We start from the raw sequence: 21,014 nt of genomic DNA on the forward strand, positions 1-21,014 counted from the left end.
TACAAAATGTACAAGTGATATATTAAAATCATCTTTCCAGCTTGAATTTCAATGATGCATTGGGGCAACGATTTTGTGAGAAACATCTTCACCCTTAAATAAAGATTTTCTTAATTCCTTACCTGTGTGCTAATTAGATATCACCTTGTTTTCACATTAAACAGACTTTTACATGAGAAAGCAGCAAGGATGCAGTGGCGTTAATGTTTCCTGGTGTCAACCTGTATTATTTCAGTAGACATTGAAATGAGGATGCATCTTGCTGCCTTTCCAATGAAGCAAGTTTAATTTAGTAATAGGTGAAAAACCATCCTTACAAAGGTGTTAATCAGAGACTTGGCTTTGTGGACACTTTTCAGAGAACAAATTTGTTAGCATAAAAATAAAGCCAGAAAATGAAGAGCTGTTTAATCGCTCAATTGGATTTTTTTGCCAGCATATTTCTTTTTCTCTGCAACCCACTGCTAAATTGTGCTTCCTAGCTGTTTTTTATAAAATCACTGAATCAAATCTAACTCTGATTACATCAGAGAAGGCCAGGTACCCTACACCATAAGAGGGGGTTTGAAATTTTGACTTGTCTACTTAAAGATCACCAAAATCTGATAACAAGGTCAATTACGTCCCTGGGTGGGATTGAACCACCAACCTTTTGGTTAATAGCCATACACACTAACTGATTGCGCCACAGAGACACTTTGCAAAAGTACATACTGACAAAGGCTAATAAGCATTCATCTAAAACGTTTCCTAGAAAAACTTTAAAAAGTCAATAATCTGGAGAGTTTTTGTAAGATGTTTCTTCCATCAACCAACGAAGAAACACATTGGTACTTTCCCATGATGAGTGAGTGCTTCAGGATCTATTGCACTTACATGTGCAGCAGAGTACAGCAATGGAAGCATGCTGAGCACATAACCCAGAGGTAGGCAGATTGAAACTATCCTCTGCTATATGCATTTGTTTTTGTTAATTAAAGTATTCCAAAACTGGGATTGATATGTTGGCTCTTTTATTTTTACTTACAGTACAATAACTTTTACCATTTTAATTTGTTTTAATAGTATATTGACAGTATTGTTTTCTTTCAAAAATCCACTTAATTTTCTTTACCCTATTATTAAAATGGTAATTGACAAAAACAAACTAGATTGTCACCAGAAGAGCAATACAAAATGTACAAGTGATATATTAAAATCATATTTCCAGCTTGAATTTCAATGATGCATTGGGGCAACGATTTTGTGAGAAACATTTTCACCCTTAAATAAAGATTTTCTTAATTCCTTACCTGTGTGCTAATTAGATATCACCTTGTTTTCACATTAAACAGACTTCCACATGAGAAAGCAGCAAGGATGCAGTGGCGTTAATGTTTCCTGGTGTCAACCTGTATTATTTCAGTAGACATTGAAATGAGGATGCATCTTGCTGCCTTTCCAATGAAGCAAGTTTAATTTAGTAATAGGTTAAAAACCATCCTTACAAAGGTGTTAATCAGAGACTTGGCTTTGTGGACACTTTTCAGAGAACAAATTTGTTAGCATAAAAATAAAGCCAGAAAATTAAGAGCTGTTTAATCACTCAATTGGATTTTTTTTGCCAGCATATTTCTTTTTCTCTGCAACCCACTGCTAAATTGTGCTTCCTAACTGATTTTATAAAATCACTGAATCAAATCTAACTCTGATTACATCAGAGAAGGCCAGGTACCCTACACCAGAACAGGGGGATTTGAAATTTTGACTTGTCTACTTAAAGATCACCAAAATCTGATAACAAGGTCAATTACGTCCCTGGGTGGGATTGAACCACCAACCTTTTGGTTAATAGCCGTGAACACTAACTGATTGCGCCACAGAGACACTTTGCAAAAGTCCATACTGACAAAGGCTAATAAGCATTCATCTAAAACGTTTCCTAGAAAAACTTTAAAAAGTCAATAATCTGGAGAGTTTTTGTAAGATGTTTCTTCCATCAACCAACGAAGAAACACATTGGTACTTTCCCATGATGAGTGAGTGCTTCAGGATCTCTTGCACTTACATGTGCAGCAGAGTACAGCAATGGAAGCATGCTGGGCCCATAACCCAGCGGTAGGCAGATTGAAACTATCCTCTGCTATATGCATTTGTTTTTGTTAATTAAAGTAATCCAAAACTGGGATTGATATTTTGGCTCTTTTATTTTTACTTAAAGTACAATAACTTTTACCATTTTAATTTGTTTTAATAGTATATTGACAGTATTGTTTTCTTTTAAAAATCCACTTAATTTTCTTTACCCTATTATTAAAATGGTAATTGACAAAAACAAACTACATTGTCACCAGAAGAGCAATACAAAATGTACAAGTGATATATTAAAATCATCTTTCCAGCTTGAATTTCAATGATGCATTGGGGCAACGATTTTGTGAGAAACATCTTCACCCTTAAATAAAGATTTTCTTAATTCCTTACCTGTGTGCTAATTAGATATCACCTTGTTTTCACATTAAACAGACTTTTACATGAGAAAGCAGCAAGGATGCAGTGGCGTTAATGTTTCCTGGTGTCAACCTGTATTATTTCAGTAGACATTGAAATGAGGATGCATCTTGCTGCCTTTCCAATGAAGCAAGTTTAATTTAGTAATAGGTGAAAAACCATCCTTACAAAGGTGTTAATCAGAGACTTGGCTTTGTGGACACTTTTCAGAGAACAAATTTGTTAGCATAAAAATAAAGCCAGAAAATGAAGAGCTGTTTAATCGCTCAATTGGATTTTTTTGCCAGCATATTTCTTTTTCTCTGCAACCCACTGCTAAATTGTGCTTCCTAGCTGTTTTTTATAAAATCACTGAATCAAATCTAACTCTGATTACATCAGAGAAGGCCAGGTACCCTACACCATAAGAGGGGGTTTGAAATTTTGACTTGTCTACTTAAAGATCACCAAAATCTGATAACAAGGTCAATTACGTCCCTGGGTGGGATTGAACCACCAACCTTTTGGTTAATAGCCATACACACTAACTGATTGCGCCACAGAGACACTTTGCAAAAGTACATACTGACAAAGGCTAATAAGCATTCATCTAAAACGTTTCCTAGAAAAACTTTAAAAAGTCAATAATCTGGAGAGTTTTTGTAAGATGTTTCTTCCATCAACCAACGAAGAAACACATTGGTACTTTCCCATGATGAGTGAGTGCTTCAGGATCTATTGCACTTACATGTGCAGCAGAGTACAGCAATGGAAGCATGCTGAGCACATAACCCAGAGGTAGGCAGATTGAAACTATCCTCTGCTATATGCATTTGTTTTTGTTAATTAAAGTATTCCAAAACTGGGATTGATATGTTGGCTCTTTTATTTTTACTTACAGTACAATAACTTTTACCATTTTAATTTGTTTTAATAGTATATTGACAGTATTGTTTTCTTTCAAAAATCCACTTAATTTTCTTTACCCTATTATTAAAATGGTAATTGACAAAAACAAACTAGATTGTCACCAGAAGAGCAATACAAAATGTACAAGTGATATATTAAAATCATATTTCCAGCTTGAATTTCAATGATGCATTGGGGCAACGATTTTGTGAGAAACATTTTCACCCTTAAATAAAGATTTTCTTAATTCCTTACCTGTGTGCTAATTAGATATCACCTTGTTTTCACATTAAACAGACTTCCACATGAGAAAGCAGCAAGGATGCAGTGGCGTTAATGTTTCCTGGTGTCAACCTGTATTATTTCAGTAGACATTGAAATGAGGATGCATCTTGCTGCCTTTCCAATGAAGCAAGTTTAATTTAGTAATAGGTTAAAAACCATCCTTACAAAGGTGTTAATCAGAGACTTGGCTTTGTGGACACTTTTCAGAGAACAAATTTGTTAGCATAAAAATAAAGCCAGAAAATTAAGAGCTGTTTAATCACTCAATTGGATTTTTTTTGCCAGCATATTTCTTTTTCTCTGCAACCCACTGCTAAATTGTGCTTCCTAACTGATTTTATAAAATCACTGAATCAAATCTAACTCTGATTACATCAGAGAAGGCCAGGTACCCTACACCAGAACAGGGGGATTTGAAATTTTGACTTGTCTACTTAAAGATCACCAAAATCTGATAACAAGGTCAATTACGTCCCTGGGTGGGATTGAACCACCAACCTTTTGGTTAATAGCCGTGCACACTAACTGATTGCGCCACAGAGACACTTTGCAAAAGTCCATACTGACAAAGGCTAATAAGCATTCATCTAAAACGTTTCCTAGAAAAACTTTAAAAAGTCAATAATCTGGAGAGTTTTTGTAAGATGTTTCTTCCATCAACCAACGAAGAAACACATTGGTACTTTCCCATGATGAGTGAGTGCTTCAGGATCTCTTGCACTTACATGTGCAGCAGAGTACAGCAATGGAAGCATGCTGGGCCCATAACCCAGCGCTAGGCAGATTGAAACTATCCTCTGCTATATGCATTTTTTTTTTGTTAATTAAAGTAATCCAAAACTGGGATTGATATTTTGGCTCTTTTATTTTTACTTAAAGTACAATAACTTTTACCATTTTAATTTGTTTTAATAGTATATTGACAGTATTGTTTTCTTTTAAAAATCCACTTAATTTTCTTTACCCTATTATTAAAATGGTAATTGACAAAAACAAACTACATTGTCACCAGAAGAGCAATACAAAATATACAAGTGATATATTAAAATCATCTTTCCAGCTTGAATTTCAATGATGCATTGGGGCAACAATTTTGTGAGAAACATCTTCACCCTTAAATAAAGATTTTCTTAATTCCTTACCTGTGTGCTAATTAGATATCACCTTGTTTTCACATTAAACAGACTTCCACATGAGAAAGCAGCAAGGATACAGTGGCATTAATGTTTCCTGGTGTCAACCTGTATTATTTCAGTAGACATTGAAATGAGGATGCATCTTGCTGCCTTTCCAATGAAGCAAGTTTAATTTAGTAATAGGTGAAAAACCATCCCTACAAAGGTGTTAATCAGAGACTTGGCTTTGTGGACACTTTTCAGAGAACAAATTTGTTAGCATAAAAATAAAGCCAGAAAATGAAGAGCTGTTTAATCACTCAATTGGATTTTTTTTGCCAGCATATTTCTTTTTCTCTGCAACCCACTGCTAAATTGTGCTTCCTAGCTGTTTTTATTAAATCACTGAATCAAATCTAACTCTGATTACATCAGAAAAGGCCAGGTACCCTACACCATAACAAGGGGTTTGAAATTTTGACTTGTCTACTTAAAGATCACCAAAATCTGAAAACAAGGTCAATTACGTCCCTGGGTGGGATTGAACCACCAACCTTTTAGCTAGTAGCCGGATACACTAACCGATTGCGCCACAGAGATACTTCACAAAAAGTACATACTGACAAAGGCTAATAAGCATACATCTAGAACGTTTCCTAGAAAAACTTTAAAAAGTCAATAATCTGGAGAGTTTTTGTAAGATGTTTCTTCCATCAACCAACGAAGAAACACATTGGTACTTTCCCATGATGACTGAGTGCTTCAGGATCTCTTGCACTTACATGTGCAGCAAAGTACAGCAATGGAAGCATGCTGGGCCCATAACCCAGAGGTAGGCAGATTGAAACTATCCTTTGCTATATACATTTTTTTTTGTTAATTTAAGTAATCAAAACTGGGATTGATATTTTTGTTCTTTTATTTTTACTTAAAGTACAATAACTTTTACCATTTTAATTTGTTTTAATAGTATATTGAAAGTATTGTTTTCTTTTAAAAATCCACTTAATTTTCTTTACCCTATTATTAAAATGGTAATTGACAAAAACAAACTACATTGTCACCAGAAGAGCAATACAAAATGTACAAGTGATATATTAAAATCATCTTTCCAGCTTGAATTTCAATGATGCATTGGGGCAACGATTTTGTGAGAAACATTTTCACCCTTAAATAAAGATTTTCTTAATTCCTTACCTGTGTGCTAATTAGATATCACCTTGTTTTCACATTAAACAGACTTCCACATGAGAAAGCAGCAAGGATGCAGTGGCGTTAATGTTTCCTGGTGTCAACCTGTATTATTTCAGTAGACATTGAAATGAGGATGCATCTTGCTGCCTTTCCAATGAAGCAAGTTTAATTTAGTAATAGGTGAAAAACCATCCTTACAAAGGTGTTAATCAGAGACTTGGCTTTGTGGACACTTTTCAGAGAACAAATTTGTTAGCATAAAAATAAAGCCAGAAAATGAAGAGCTGTTTAATCACTCAATTGGATTTTTTTTGCCAGCATATTTCTTTTTCTCTGCAACCCACTGCTAAATTGTGCTTCCTAGCTGTTTTTATAAAATCACTTAATCAAATCTAACTCTGATTACATCAGAGAAGGCCAGGTACCCTACACCATAAGAGTGGGTTTGAAATTTTGACTTGTCTACTTAAAGATCACCAAAATCTGATAGCAAGGTCAATTACGTCCCTGGGTGGGATTGAACCACCAACCTTTTGGTTAATAGCCATACACACTAACTGATTGCGCCACAGAGACACTTTGCAAAAGTCCATACTGACAAAGGCTAATAAGCATTCATCTAAAACGTTTCCTAGAAAAACTTTAAAAAGTCAATAATCTGGAGAGTTTTTGTAAGATGTTTCTTCCATCAACCAACGAAGAAACACATTGGTACTTTCCCATGATGAGTGAGTGCTTCAGGATCTATTGCACTTACATGTGCAGCAGAGTACAGCAATGGAAGCATGCTGGGCACATAACCCAGAGGTAGGCAGATTGAAACTATCCTCTGCTATATGCATTTTTTTTTTTAAATTTATTAAAGTAATCCAAAACTGGGATTGATATGTTGGCTCTTTTATTTTTACTTACAGTACAATAACTTTTACCATATTAATTTGTTTTAATAGTATATTAAAAGTATTGTTTTCTTTCAAAAATCCACTTAATTTTCTTTACCCTATTATTAAAATGGTAATTGACAAAAACAAACTACATTGTCACCAGAAGAGTAATACAAAATGTACAAGTGATATATTAAAATCATCTTTCCAGCTTGAATTTCAATGATGCATTGGGGCAACGATTTTGTGAGAAACATTTTCACCCTTAAATAAAGATTTTCTTAATTCCTTACCTGTGTGCTAATTAGATATCACCTTGTTTTCACATTAAACAGACTTCCACATGAGAAAGCAGCAAGGATGCAGTGGCGTTAATGTTTCCTGGTGTCAACCTGTATTATTTCAGTAGACATTGAAATGAGGATGCATCTTGCTGCCTTTCCAATGAAGCAAGTTTAATTTAGTAATAGGTTAAAAACCATCTTTACAAAGGTGTTAATCAGAGACTTGGCTTTGTGGACACTTTTCAGAGAACAAATTTGTTAGCATAAAAATAAAGCCAGAAAATGAAGAGCTGTTTAATCACTCAATTGGATTTTTTTTGCCAGCATATTTCTTTTTCTCTGCAACCCACTGCTAAATTGTGCTTCCTAGCTGTTTTTATAAAATCACTGAATCAAATCTAACTCTGATTACATCAGAGAAGGCCAGGTACCCTACACCAGAACAGGGGGTTTGAAATTTTGACTTGTCTACTTAAAGATCACCAAAATCTGATAACAAGGTCAATTACGTCCCTGGGTGGGATTGAACCACCAACCTTTTGGTTAATAGACATGCACACTAACTGATTGCGCCACAGAGACACTTTGCAAAAGTCCATACTGACAAAGGCTAATAAGCATTCATATAAAACTTTTCCTAGAAAAACTTTAAAAAGTCAATAATCTGGAGAGTTTTTGTAAGATGTTTCTTCCATCAACCAACGAAGAAACACATTGGTACTTTCCCATGATGAGTGAGTGCTTCAGGATCTCTTGCACTTACATGTGCAGCAGAGTACTGCAATGGAAGCATGCTGGGCCCATAACCCAGAGGTAGGCAGATTGAAACTATCCTTTGCTATATGCATTTTTTTTTGTTAATTTAAGTAATCAAAACTGGGATTGATGTTTTTGCTCTTTTATTTTTACTTAAAGTACAATAACTTTTACCATTTTAATTTGTTTTAATAGTATATTGTAGAAAAGGGAATTGGTCCCTCCAAAGAAATGGGGAACCAAAGAGAAAAAGCCTCTTTGTGGGTGCACTCTTTCAAAAACAATATATATATATGTTATCTTTCAATATTTATTGTGTAAAAAATTATACTTTATTTCGACAATTAAAAATGATGTGTATAGAAAAAAGGGCAAAAATACCTATTGGTATACCCTATAGAACAGATAAATAAGGTACAAAGGTGATTATGTCTCATATAATAAGCTCCTCCAAAATAACAATGTATCTCAAAAGATTCTTTGTAATAGTTTGTAGCAACCCCTGTATATAGTGGTGTGTTTTAGAGTGAGGGCAATAATACCAAAACTCTTAACACGGGATGCGATTTAATAAAATCTGAAATGGAGGAGAGTTGATTAATTACATGCTAGGCGAAAATTTATATGCTGATAACTTAAGTAGGCAAAAAAGGATTATATAGCACTAATATGCTTATTACTGTACTTGTAAAGTATTACACAGTGATATTAAATGTTACACAATAAATGTCAGAAGTAACAAGTCCCACAGTAGGAAGCCGTAACTGACAATCGTTGAATTACCCGGCTAGGGTGAAACGTACGTCCGCTTCTCAAACACTCTGACGTCATTCTGACGTCTTTCCGGGAATCCCGTGTAACGTTCACGGACCCGGATTCGTAGGCAAAACTCCTTACACGCTTCTCAAGCAAGGATATCCACGGGGGCTACAACAGCAGGACCCTCTCTTAATCAGAGGTATTTCGGCGCGCACTCATTGCGGGACGGGAGTGGGTTTCTTCCTGCAATGACAATATTGTTATCAGGATAACCCCTCTCCGTTTCCCGACAACAGCAAGTAACGCCACTGTCTTCCTTCATACCCGCTCCGGCCGCTGACTCTCTCACCTCCCATTCACTGTGACACCTTTTTCACACATGGGAAGGCAGCAGAAGTCAGTGGATCAACGGCACGGGTACTTTCCAATACTCACCTTTATTATTACAAGGTCAATGTTAACCAATTAATATACCAGTTCTGGTTTTTTAGCATAATCATCCTTGCAGTGAAAATCAATATTTGTTACACCTGATTTAGCAGACAGTATTCGTTGTACGCATTAGCGAGACAAATTGATACAAATATAGTATCTAATTCAACGATTGTCAGTTACGGCTTCCTACTGTGGGACTTGTTACTTCTGACATTTATTGTGTAACATTTAATATCACTGTGTAATACTTTACAAGTACAGTAATAAGCATATTAGTGCTATATAATCCTTTTTTGCCTACTTAAGTTATCAGCATATAAATTTTCGCCTAGCATGTAATTAATCCACTCTCCTCCATTTCAGATTTTATTAAATCGCATCCCGTGTTAAGAGTTTTGGTATTATTGCCCTCACTCTAAAACACACCACTATATACAGGGGTTGCTACAAACTATTACAAAGAATCTTTTGAGATACATTGTTATTTTGGAGGAGCTTATTATATGAGACATAATCACCTTTGTACCTTATTTATCTGTTCTATAGGGTATACCAATAGGTATTTTTGCCCTTTTTTCTATACACATCATTTTTAATTGTCGAAATAAAGTATAATTTTTTACACAATAAATATTGAAAGATAATATATATATATATTGTTTTTGAAAGAGTGCACCCACAAAGAGGCTTTTTCTCTTTGGTTCCCCATTTCTTTGGAGGGACCAATTCCCTTTTCTACAAACATATTTAATACCTCTGGGGTCGCACCGCCAACATATATAGAAATCTCTTGTTTCATTGTAATAAATTCATGACACTCTGATACTGTTGGCTCAACATGATTTAATGAAATCAACTGTAGCAGTGCAGGCAAACTCAAACCCTCTGTTTTAATAGTATATTGACAATATAGTTTTCTTTAAAAAATCCACTTAATTTTCTTTACCCTATTATTAAAAGGGTAATTGACAAAAACAAACTACATTGTCACCAGAAGAGCAATACAAAATGTACAAGTGATCTTTCCAGCTTGAATTTCAATGATGCATTGGGGCAACGATTTTGTGAGAAACATCTTCACCCTTAAATAAAGATTTTCTTAATTCCTTACCTGTGTGCTAATTAGATATCACCTTGTTTTCACATTAAACAGACTTCTACATGAGAAAGCAGCAAGGATGCAGTGGCGTTAATGTTTCCTGGTGTCAACCTGTATTATTTCAGTAGACATTGAAATGAGGATGCATCTTGCTGCCTTTCCAATGAAGCAAGTTTAATTTAGTTATAGGTGAAAAACCATCCCTACAAAGGTGTTAATCAGAGACTTGGCTTTGTGGACACTTTTTAGAGAACAAATTTGTTAGCATAAAAATAAAGGTAGAAAATGAAGAGCTGTTTAATCACTCAATTGGATTTTTCTGCCAGCATATTTTTTTTCTCTGCAACCCATTGCTAAATTGTGCTTCCTAGCTGTTTTTTTATAAAATCACTGAATCAAATCTAACTCTGATTACATCAGAGAAGGCCAGGTACCCTACACCATAAGAGGGGGTTTGAAATTTTGACTTGTCTACTTAAATATCACCAAAACCTGATCACAAGGTCAATTATGTCCCTGGGTGGGATTGAACCACCAACCTTTTGGTTAGTAGCCAGACACACTAACCGATTGCGCCACAGAGACAATTTGCAAAAAGTCCATACTGACAAAGGCTAATAAGCATTCATCTAGAACGTTTCCTAGAAAAACTTTAAAAAGTCAATAATCTGGAGAGTTTTTGTAAGAATTTTCTTAAATCAACCAACGAAGAAACACATTGGTACTTTCCCATGATGAGTGAGTGCTTCAGGATCTCTTGCCCTTACATGTGCAGCAGAGTACTGCAATGGAAGCATGCTGGGCCCATTAACCAGAGGTAGGCAGATTGAAACTATCCTCTGCTATATGCATTTTTTTTGTTAATTAAAGTAATCCAAAACTGGGATTGATATGTTAGCTATTTTATGTTTACTTAAAGTACAATAACTTTTACCATTTTAATTTGTTTTAATAGTATATTGACAGTATTGTTTTCTTTCAAAAATCCACTTAATTTTCTTTACCCTATTATTAAAATGGTAATTGACAAAAACAAACTACATTGTCAGCAGAAGAGCAATACAAAATGTACAAGTGATATATTAAAATCATCTTTCCAGCTTGAATTTCAATGATGCATTGGGGCAACGATTTTGTGAGAAACATCTTCACCCTTAAATAAAGATTTTCTTAATTCCTTACCTGTGTGCTAATTAGATATCACCTTGTTTTCACATTAAACAGACTTCCACATGAGAAAGCAGCAAGGATGCATTGGCGTTAATGTTTCCTGGTGTCAACCTGTATTATTTCAGTAGACATTGAAATGAGGATGCATCTTGCTGCCTTTCCAATGAAGCAAGTTTAATTTAGTAATAGGTGAAAAACCATCCTTACAAAGGTGTTCATCAGAGACTTGGCTTTGTGGACACTTTTCAGAGAACAAATTTGTTAGCATAAAAATAAAGCCAGAAAATGAAGAGCTGTTTAATCACTCAATTGGATTTTTTTGCCAGCATATTTCTTTTTCTCTGCAACCCACTGCTAAATTGTGCTTCCTAGCTGTTTTTATAAAATCACTGAATCAAATCTAACTCTGATTACATCAGAGAAGGCAAGGTACCCTACACCATAAGAGGGGATTTGAAATTTTGACTTGTCTACTTAAAGATCACCAAAATCTGATAACAAGGTCAATTACGTCAATGGGTGGGATTGAACCACCAACCTTTTGGTTTATAGCCGTACACACTAACTGATTGCGCCACAGAGACACTTTGCAAAAGTCCATACTGACAAAGGCTAATAAGCATTCATCTAAAACGTTTCCTAGAAAAACTTTAAAAAGTCAATAATCTGGAGAGTTTTTGTAAGATGTTTCTTCCATCCACCAACGAAGAAACACATTGGTACTTTCCCATGATGAGTGAGTGCTTCAGGATCTCTTGCACTTACATGTGCAGCAGAGTACTGCAATGGAAGCATGCTGGGCCCATAACCCAGAGGTAGGCAGATTAAAACTTTCCTCTGCTATATGCATTTTTTTTGTTAATTAAAGTAATCCAAAACTGGGATTGATATTTTTGCTCTTTATTTTTCATTAAAGTACAATAACTTTTACCATTTTAATTTGTTTTAATAGTATATTGAAAGTATTGTTTTCTTTTAAAAATCCACTTAATTTTCTTTACCCTATTATTAAAATGGTAATTGACAAAAACAAACTACATTGTCACCAGAAGAGCAATACAAAATGTACAAGTGATATATTAAAATCATCTTTCCAGCTTGAATTTCAATGATGCATTGGGGGCAACGATTTTGTGAGAAACATTTTCACCCTTAAATAAAGATTTTCTTAATTCCTTACCTGTGTGCTAATTAGATATCACCTTGTTTTCACATTAAACAGACTTCCACATGAGAAAGCAGCAAGGATGCAGTGGCGTTAATGTTTCCTGGTGTCAACCTGTATTATTTCAGTAGACATTGAAATGAGGATGCATCTTGCTGCCTTTCCAATGAAGCAAGTTTAATTTAGTAATAGGTGAAAAACCATCCCTACAAAGGTGTTAATCAGAGACTTGGCTTTGTGGACACTTTTCAGAGAACAAATTTGTTAGCATAAAAATAAAGCCAGAAAATGAAGAGCTGTTTAATCACTCAATTGGATTTTTTTTGCCAGCATATTTCTTTTTCTCTGCAACCCACTGCTAAATTGTGCTTCCTAGCTGTTTTTATAAAATCAATGAATCAAATCTAACTCTGATTACATCAGAGAAGGCCAGGTACCCTACACTATAACAGGGGGTTTGAAATTTTGACTTGTCTACTTAAAGATCACCAAAATCTGATAACAAGGTCAATTACGTCCCTGGGTGGGATTGAACCACCAACCTTTTGGTTAGTAACCGGACACACTAACCGATTGCGCCACAGAGACACTTTGCAAAAAAGTACATACTGACAAAGGCTAATAAGCATACATCTAGAACGTTTCCTAGAAAAACTTTAGAAAGTCAATAATCTGGAGAGTTTTTGTAAAATGTTTCTTCCATCAACCAACGAAGAAACACATTGGTACTTTCCCATGATGAGTGAGTGCTTCAGGATCTCTTGCACTTACATGTGCAGCAGAGTACTGCAATGGAAGCATGCTGGGCCCATAACCCAGAGGTAGGCAGATTGAAACTATCCTTTGCTATATGCATTTTTTTTTTGTTAATTTAAGTAATCAAAACTGGGATTGATATTTTTGCTCTTTTATTTTTACTTAAAGTACAATAACTTTTACCATTTTAATTTGTTTTAATAGTATATTGACAATATAGTTTTCTTTAAAAAATCCACTTAATTTTCTTTACCCTATTATTAAAAGGGTAATTGACAAAAACAAACTACATTGTCACCAGAAGAGCAATACAAAATGTACAAGTGATCTTTCCAGCTTGAATTTCAATGAGGCATTGGGGCAACGATTTTGTGAGAAACATCTTCACCCTTAAATAAAGATTTTCTTAATTCCTTACCTGTGTGCTAATTAGATATCACCTTGTTTTCACATTAAACAGACTTCTACATGAGAAAGCAGCAAGGATGCAGTGGCGTTAATGTTTCCTGGTGTCAACCTGTATTATTTCAGTAGACATTGAAATGAGGATGCATCTTGCTGCCTTTCCAATGAAGCAAGTTTAATTTAGTTATAGGTGAAAAACCATCCCTACAAAGGTGTTAATCAGAGACTTGGCTTTGTGGACACTTTTTAGAGAACAAATTTGTTAGCATAAAAATAAAGGCAGAAAATGAAGAGCTGTTTAATCACTCAATTGGATTTTTCTGCCAGCATATTTTTTTTCTCTGCAACCCATTGCTAAATTGTGCTTCCTAGCTGTTTTTTATAAAATCACTGAATCAAATCTAACTCTGATTACATCAGAGAAGGCCAGGTACCCTACACCATAAGAGGGGGTTTGAAATTTTGACTTGTCTACTTAAATATCACCAAAACCTGATCACAAGGTCAATTATGTCCCTGGGTGGGATTGAACCACCAACATTTTGGTTAGTAGCCAGACACACTAACCGATTGCGCCACAGAGACAATTTGCAAAAAGTACATACTGACAAAGGCTAATAAGCATTCATCTAGAACGTTTCCTAGAAAAACTTTAAAAAGTCAATAATCTGGAGAGTTTTTGTAAGAATTTTCTTAAATCAACCAACGAAGAAACACATTGGTACTTTCCCATGATGAGTGAGTGCTTCAGGATCTCTTGCACTTACATGTGCAGCAGAGTACTGCAATTGAAGCATGCTGGGCCCATAACCCAGAGGTAGGCAGATTGAAACTATCCTTTGCTATATGCTTTTTTTTTGTTAAATAAAGTAATCCAAAACTGGGATTGATATGTTAGCTATTTTATGTTTACTTAAAGTACAATAACTTTTACCATTTTAATTTGTTTTAATAGTTTATTGACAGTATTGTTTTCTTTCAAAAATCCACTTAATTTTCTTTACCCTATTATTAAAATGGTAATTGACAAAAACAAACTACATTGTCACCAGAAGAGCAATACAAAATGTACAAGTGATATATTAAAATCATCTTTCCAGCTTGAATTTCAATGATGCATTGGGGCAACGATTTTGTGAGAAACATCTTCACCCTTAAATAAAGATTTTCTTAATTCCTTACCTGTGTGCTAATTAGATATCACCATGTTTTCACATTAAACAGACTTCCACATGAGAAAGCAGCAAGGATGCATTGGCGTTAATGTTTCCTGGTGTCAACCTGTTTTATTTCAGTAGACATTGAAATGAGGATGCATCTTGCTGCCTTTCCAATGAAGCAAGTTTAATTTAGTAATAGGTGAAAAACCATCCTTACAAAGGTGTTCATCAGAGACTTGGCTTTGTGGACACTTTTCAGAGAACAAATTTGTTAGCATAAAAATAAAGCCAGAAAATGAAGAGCTGTTTAATCACTCAATTGGATTTTTTTGCCAGCATATTTCTTTTTCTCTGCAACCCACTGCTAAATTGTGCTTCCTAGCTGTTTTTATAAAATCACTGAATCAAATCTAACTCTGATTACATCAGAGAAGGCCAGGTACCCTACACCATAAGAGGGGATTTGAAATTTTGACTTGTCTACTTAAAGATCACCAAAATCTGATAACAAGGTCAATTACGACAAAGGGTGGGATTGAACCACCAACCTTTTGGTTTATAGCAGTACACACTAACTGATTGCGCCACAGAGACACTTTGCGAAAGTCCATACTGACAAAGGCTAATAAGCATTCATCTAAAACGTTTCCTAGAAAAACTTTAAAAAGTCAATAATCTGGAGAGTTTTTGTAAGATGTTTCTTCCGTCCACCAACGAAGAAACACATTGGTACTTTCCCATGATGAGTGAGTGCTTCAGGATCTCTTGCACTTACATGTGCAGCAGAGTACTGCAATGGAAGCATGCTGGGCCCATAACCCAGAGGTAGGCAGATTAAAACTATCCTCTGCTATATGCATTTTTTTTGTTAATTAAAGTAATCCAAAACTGGGATTGATATTTTTGCTCTTTATTTTTCATTAAAGTACAATAACTTTTACCATTTTAATTTGTTTTAATAGTATATTGAAAGTATTGTTTTCTTTTAAAAATCCACTTAATTTTCTTTACCCTATCATTAAAATGGTAATTGACAAAAACAAACTACATTGTCACCAGAAGAGCAATACAAAATGTACAAGTGATATATTAAAATCATCTTTCCAGCTTGAATTTCAATGATGCATTGGGGGCAACGATTTTGTGAGAAACATTTTCACCCTTAAATAAAGATTTTCTTAATTCCTTACCTGTGTGCTAATTAGATATCACCTTGTTTTCACATTAAACAGACTTCTACATGAGAAAGCAGCAAGGATGCAGTGGCGTTAATGTTTCCTGGTGTCAACCTGTATTATTTCAGAAGACATTGAAATGAGGATGCATCTTGCTGCCTTTCCAATGAAGCAAGTTTAATTTAGTAATAGGTGAAAAACCATCCCTACAAAGGTGTTAATCAGAGACTTGGCTTTGTGGACACTTTTCAGAGAACAAATTTGTTAGCATAAAAATAAAGCCAGAAAATGAAGAGCTGTTTAATCACTCAATTGGATTTTTTTTGCCAGCATATTTCTTTTTCTCTGCAACCCACTGCTAAATTGTGCTTCCTAGCTGTTTTTATAAAATCAATGAATCAAATCTAACTCTGATTACATCAGAGAAGGCCAGGTACCCTACACCATAAGAGGGGATTTGAAATTTTGACTTGTCTACTTAAAGATCACCAAAATCTGATCACAAGGTCAATTACGTCCCTGGGTGGGATTGAACCACCAACCTTTTGGTTAGTAGCCGGACACACTAACCGATTGCGCCACAGAGACACTTTGCAAAAAAGTACATACTGACAAAGGCTAATAAGCATACATCTAGATTGTTTCCTAGAAAAACTTTAAAAAGTCAATAATCTGGAGAGTTTTTGTAAGATGTTTCTTCCATCAACCAACGAAGAAACACATTGGTACTTTCCCATGATGAGTGAGTGCTTCAGGATCTCTTGCACTTACATGTGCAGCAGAGTACTGCAATTGAAGCATGCTGGGCCCATAACCCAGAGGTAGGCAGATTGAAACTATCCTTTGCTATATGCATTTTTTTTGTTAATTTAAGTAATCAAAACTGGGATTGATATTTTTGCTCTTTTATTTTTACTTAAAGTACAATAACTTTTACCATTTTAATTTGTTTTAATAGTATATTGACAGTATAGTTTTCTTTAAAAAATCCACTTAATTTTCTTTACCCTATTATTAAAAGGGTAATTGACAAAAACAAACTACATTGTCACCAGAAGAGCAATACAAAATGTACAAGTGATATATTAAAATCATCTTTCCAGCTTGAATTTCAATGATGCATTGGGGCAACGATTTTGTGAGAAACATCTTCACCCTTAAATAAAGATTTTCTTAATTCCTTACCTGTGTGCTAATTAGATATTACCTTGTTTTCACATTAAACAGACTTCTACATGAGAAAGCAGCAAGGATGCAGTGGTGTTAATGTTTCCTGGTGTCAACCTGTATTATTTCAGTAGACATTGAAATGAGGATGCATCTTGCTGCCTTTCCAATGAAGCAAGTTTAATTTAGTTATAGGTGAAAAACCATCCCTACAAAGGTGTTAATCAGAGACTTGGCTTTGTGGACACTTTTTAGAGAACAAATTTGTTAGCATAAAAATAAAGGCAGAAAATGAAGAGCTGTTTAATCACTCAATTGGATTTTTCTGCCATCATATTTTTTTTCTCTGCAACCCATTGCTAAATTGTGCTTCCTCGCTGTTTTTTATAAAATCACTGAATCAAATCTAACTCTGATTACATCAGAAAAGGCCAGGTACCCTACACCATAAGAGGGGGTTTGAAATTTTGACTTGTCTACTTAAATATCACCAAAACCTGATCACAAGGTCAATTATGTCCCTGGGTGGGATTAAACCACCAACCTTTTGGTTAGTAGCCAGACACACTAACCGATTGCGCCACAGAGACAATTTGCAAAAAGTACATACTGACAAAGGCTAATAAGCATTCATCTAGAACGTTTCATAGAAAAACTTTAAAAAGTCAATAATCTGGAGAGTTTTTGTAAGAATTTTCTTAAATCAACCAACGAAGAAACACATTGGTACTTTCCCATGATGAGTGAGTGCTTCAGGATCTCTTGCACTTACATGTGCAGCAGAGTACTGCAATGGAAGCATGCTGGGCCCATTACCCAGAGGTAGGCAGATTGAAACTATCCTCTGCTATATGCATTTTTTTTGTTAATTAAAGTAATCCAAAACTGGGATTGATATGTTAGCTATTTTATGTTTTACTTAAAGTACAATAACTTTTACCATTTTAATTTTTTTTAATAGTATATTGACAGTATTGTTTTCTTTCAAAAATCCACTTAATTTTCTTTACCCTATTATTAAAATGGTAATTGACAAAAACAAACTACATTGTCACCAGAAGAGCAATACAAAATGTACAAGTGATATATTAAAATCATCTTTCCAGCTGGAATTTCAATGATGCATTGGGGCAACGATTTTGTGAGAAACATCTTCACCCTTAAATAAAGATTTTCTTAATTCCTTACCTGTGTGCTAATTAGATATCACCTTGTTTTCACATTAAACAGACTTCCACATGAGAAAGCAGCAAGGATGCATTGGCGTTAATGTTTCCTGGTGTCAACCTGTATTATTTCAGTAGACATTGAAATGAGGATGCATCTTGCTGCCTTTCCAATGAAGCAAGTTTAATTTAGTAATAGGTGAAAAACCATCCTTACAAAGGTGTTCATCAGAGACTTGGCTTTGTGGACACTTTTCAGAGAACAAATTTGTTAGCATAAAAATAAAGCCAGAAAATGAAGAGCTGTTTAATCACTCAATTGGATTTTTTTGCCAGCATATTTCTTTTTCTCTGCAACCCACTGCTAAATTGTGCTTCCTAGCTGTTTTTATAAAATCACTTTATCAAATCTAACTCTGATTACATCAGAGAAGGCAAGGTACCCTACACCATAAGAGGGGATTTGAAATTTTGACTTGTCTACTTAAAGATCACCAAAATCTGATAACAAGGTCAATTACGTCCCTGGGTGGGATTGAACCACCAACCTTTTGGTTAGTAGCCGGACACACTAACCGATTGTGCCACAGAGACACTTTGCAAAAAGTACATACTGACAAAGACTAATAAGCATTCATCTAAAATGTTTCCTAGAAAAACTTTAAAAAGTCAATAATCTGGAGAGTTTTTGTAAGATGTTTCTTCCATCCACCAACGAAGAAACACATTGGTACTTTCCCATGATGAGTGAGTGCTTCAGGATCTCTTGCACTTACTTGTGCAGCAGAGTACTGCAATGGAAGCATGCTGGGCCCATAACCCAGAGGTAGGCAGATTAAAACTATCCTCTGCTATATGCATTTTTTTTGTTAATTAAAGTAATCCAAAACTGGGATTGATATTTTTGCTCTTTTATTTTTCATTAAAGTACAATAACTTTTACCATTTTAATTTGTTTTAATAGTATATTGAAAGTATTGTTTTCTTTTAAAAATCCACTTAATTTTCTTTACCCTATTATTAAAATGGTAATTGACAAAAACAAACTACATTGTCAGCAGAAGAGCAATACAAAATGTACAAGTGATATATTAAAATCATCTTTCCAGCTTGAATTTCAATGATGCATTGGGGCAACGATTTTGTGAGAAACATTTTCACCCTTAAATAAAGATTTTCTTAATTCCTTACCTGTGTGCTAATTAGATATCACCTTGTTTTCACATTAAATAGACTTTTACATGAGAAAGCAGCAAGGATGCAGTGGCGTTAATGTTTCCTGGTGTCAACCTGTATTATTTCAGTAGACATTGAAATGAGGATGCATCTTGCTGCCTTTCCAATGAAGCAAGTTTAATTTAGTAATAGGTGAAAAACCATCCTTACAAAGGTGTTAATCAGAGACTTGGCTTTGTGGACACTTTTCAGAGAACAAATTTGTTAGCATAAAAATAAAGCCAGAAAATGAAGAGCTGTTTAATCACTCAATTGGATTTTTTTGCCAGCATATTTCTTTTTCTCTGCAACCCACTGCTAAATTGTGCTTCCTAGCTGTTGTTATAAAATCACTGAATCAAATCTAACTCTGATTACATCAGAGAAGGCCAGGTACCCTACACCATAAGAGGGGGTTTGAAATTTTGACTTGTCTACTTAAAGATCACCAAAATCTGATAACAAGGTCAATTACGTCCTTGGGTGGGATTGAACCACCAACCTTTTGGTTAATAGCCATACACACTAACTGATTGCGCCACAGAGACACTTTGCAAAAGTGCATACTGACAAAGGCTAATAAGCATTCATCTAAAACGTTTCCTAGAAAAACTTTAAAAAGTCAATAATCTGGAGAGTTTTTGTAAGATGTTTCTTCCATCAACCAACGAAGAAACACATTGGTACTTTCCCATGATGAGTGAGTGCTTCAGGATCTATTGCACTTACATGTGCAGCAGAGTACAGCAATGGAAGCATGCTGAGCACATAACCCAGAGGTAGGCAGATTGAAACTATCCTCTGCTATATGCATTTGTTTTTGTTAATTAAAGTATTCCAAAACTGGGATTGATATGTTGGCTCTTTTATTTTTACTTACAGTACAATAACTTTTACCATTTTAATTTGTTTTAATAGTATATTGACAGTATTGTTTTCTTTCAAAAATCCACTTAATTTTCTTTACCCTATTATTAAAATGGTAATTGACAAAAACAAACTACATTGTCACCAGAAGAGCAATACAAAATGTACAAGTGATATATTAAAATCATATTTCCAGCTTGAATTTCAATGATGCATTGGGGCAACGATTTTGTGAGAAACATTTTCACCCTTAAATAAAGATTTTCTTAATTCCTTACCTGTGTGCTAATTAGATATCACCTTGTTTTCACATTAAACAGACTTCCACATGAGAAAGCAGCAAGGATGCAGTGGCGTTAATGTTTCCTGGTGTCAACCAGTATTATTTCAGTAGACATTGAAATGAGGATGCATCTTGCTGCCTTTCCAATGAAGCAAGTTTAATTTAGTAATAGGTTAAAAACCATCCTTACAAAGGTGTTAATCAGATACTTGGCTTTGTGGACACTTTTCAGAGAACAAATTTGTTAGCATAAAAATAAAGCCAGAAAATTAAGAGCTGTTTAATCACTCAATTGG

General features: G+C 34.8%; 4 non-coding genes across 4 annotated transcripts; all 4 read right to left on the bottom strand.

The window, feature by feature from the left end:
• Window positions 1-10,700: 10,700 nt before the first annotated feature.
• On the bottom strand, window positions 10,701-10,774 carry TRNAS-ACU (transfer RNA serine (anticodon ACU)). The gene has a single exon. It is a non-coding gene; the product is annotated as a tRNA-Ser (tRNA).
• Window positions 10,775-14,196: 3,422 nt separating this feature from the next.
• Window positions 14,197-14,270, bottom strand: TRNAS-ACU (transfer RNA serine (anticodon ACU)). The gene has a single exon. It is a non-coding gene; the product is annotated as a tRNA-Ser (tRNA).
• A 3,433-nt stretch (window positions 14,271-17,703) lies between these two features.
• TRNAS-ACU (transfer RNA serine (anticodon ACU)) lies at window positions 17,704-17,777 on the bottom strand. The gene has a single exon. It is a non-coding gene; the product is annotated as a tRNA-Ser (tRNA).
• Window positions 17,778-18,873: 1,096 nt separating this feature from the next.
• Window positions 18,874-18,947, bottom strand: TRNAS-ACU (transfer RNA serine (anticodon ACU)). Its single transcript has one exon. It is a non-coding gene; the product is annotated as a tRNA-Ser (tRNA).
• Between the last annotated feature and the right edge of the window lie 2,067 nt (window positions 18,948-21,014).

Source organism: Pseudophryne corroboree, unplaced genomic scaffold (genome assembly GCF_028390025.1).
Source record: "Pseudophryne corroboree isolate aPseCor3 unplaced genomic scaffold, aPseCor3.hap2 scaffold_1174, whole genome shotgun sequence".
In the NCBI taxonomy this organism is placed as follows: Eukaryota; Metazoa; Chordata; class Amphibia; order Anura; family Myobatrachidae; genus Pseudophryne; species Pseudophryne corroboree.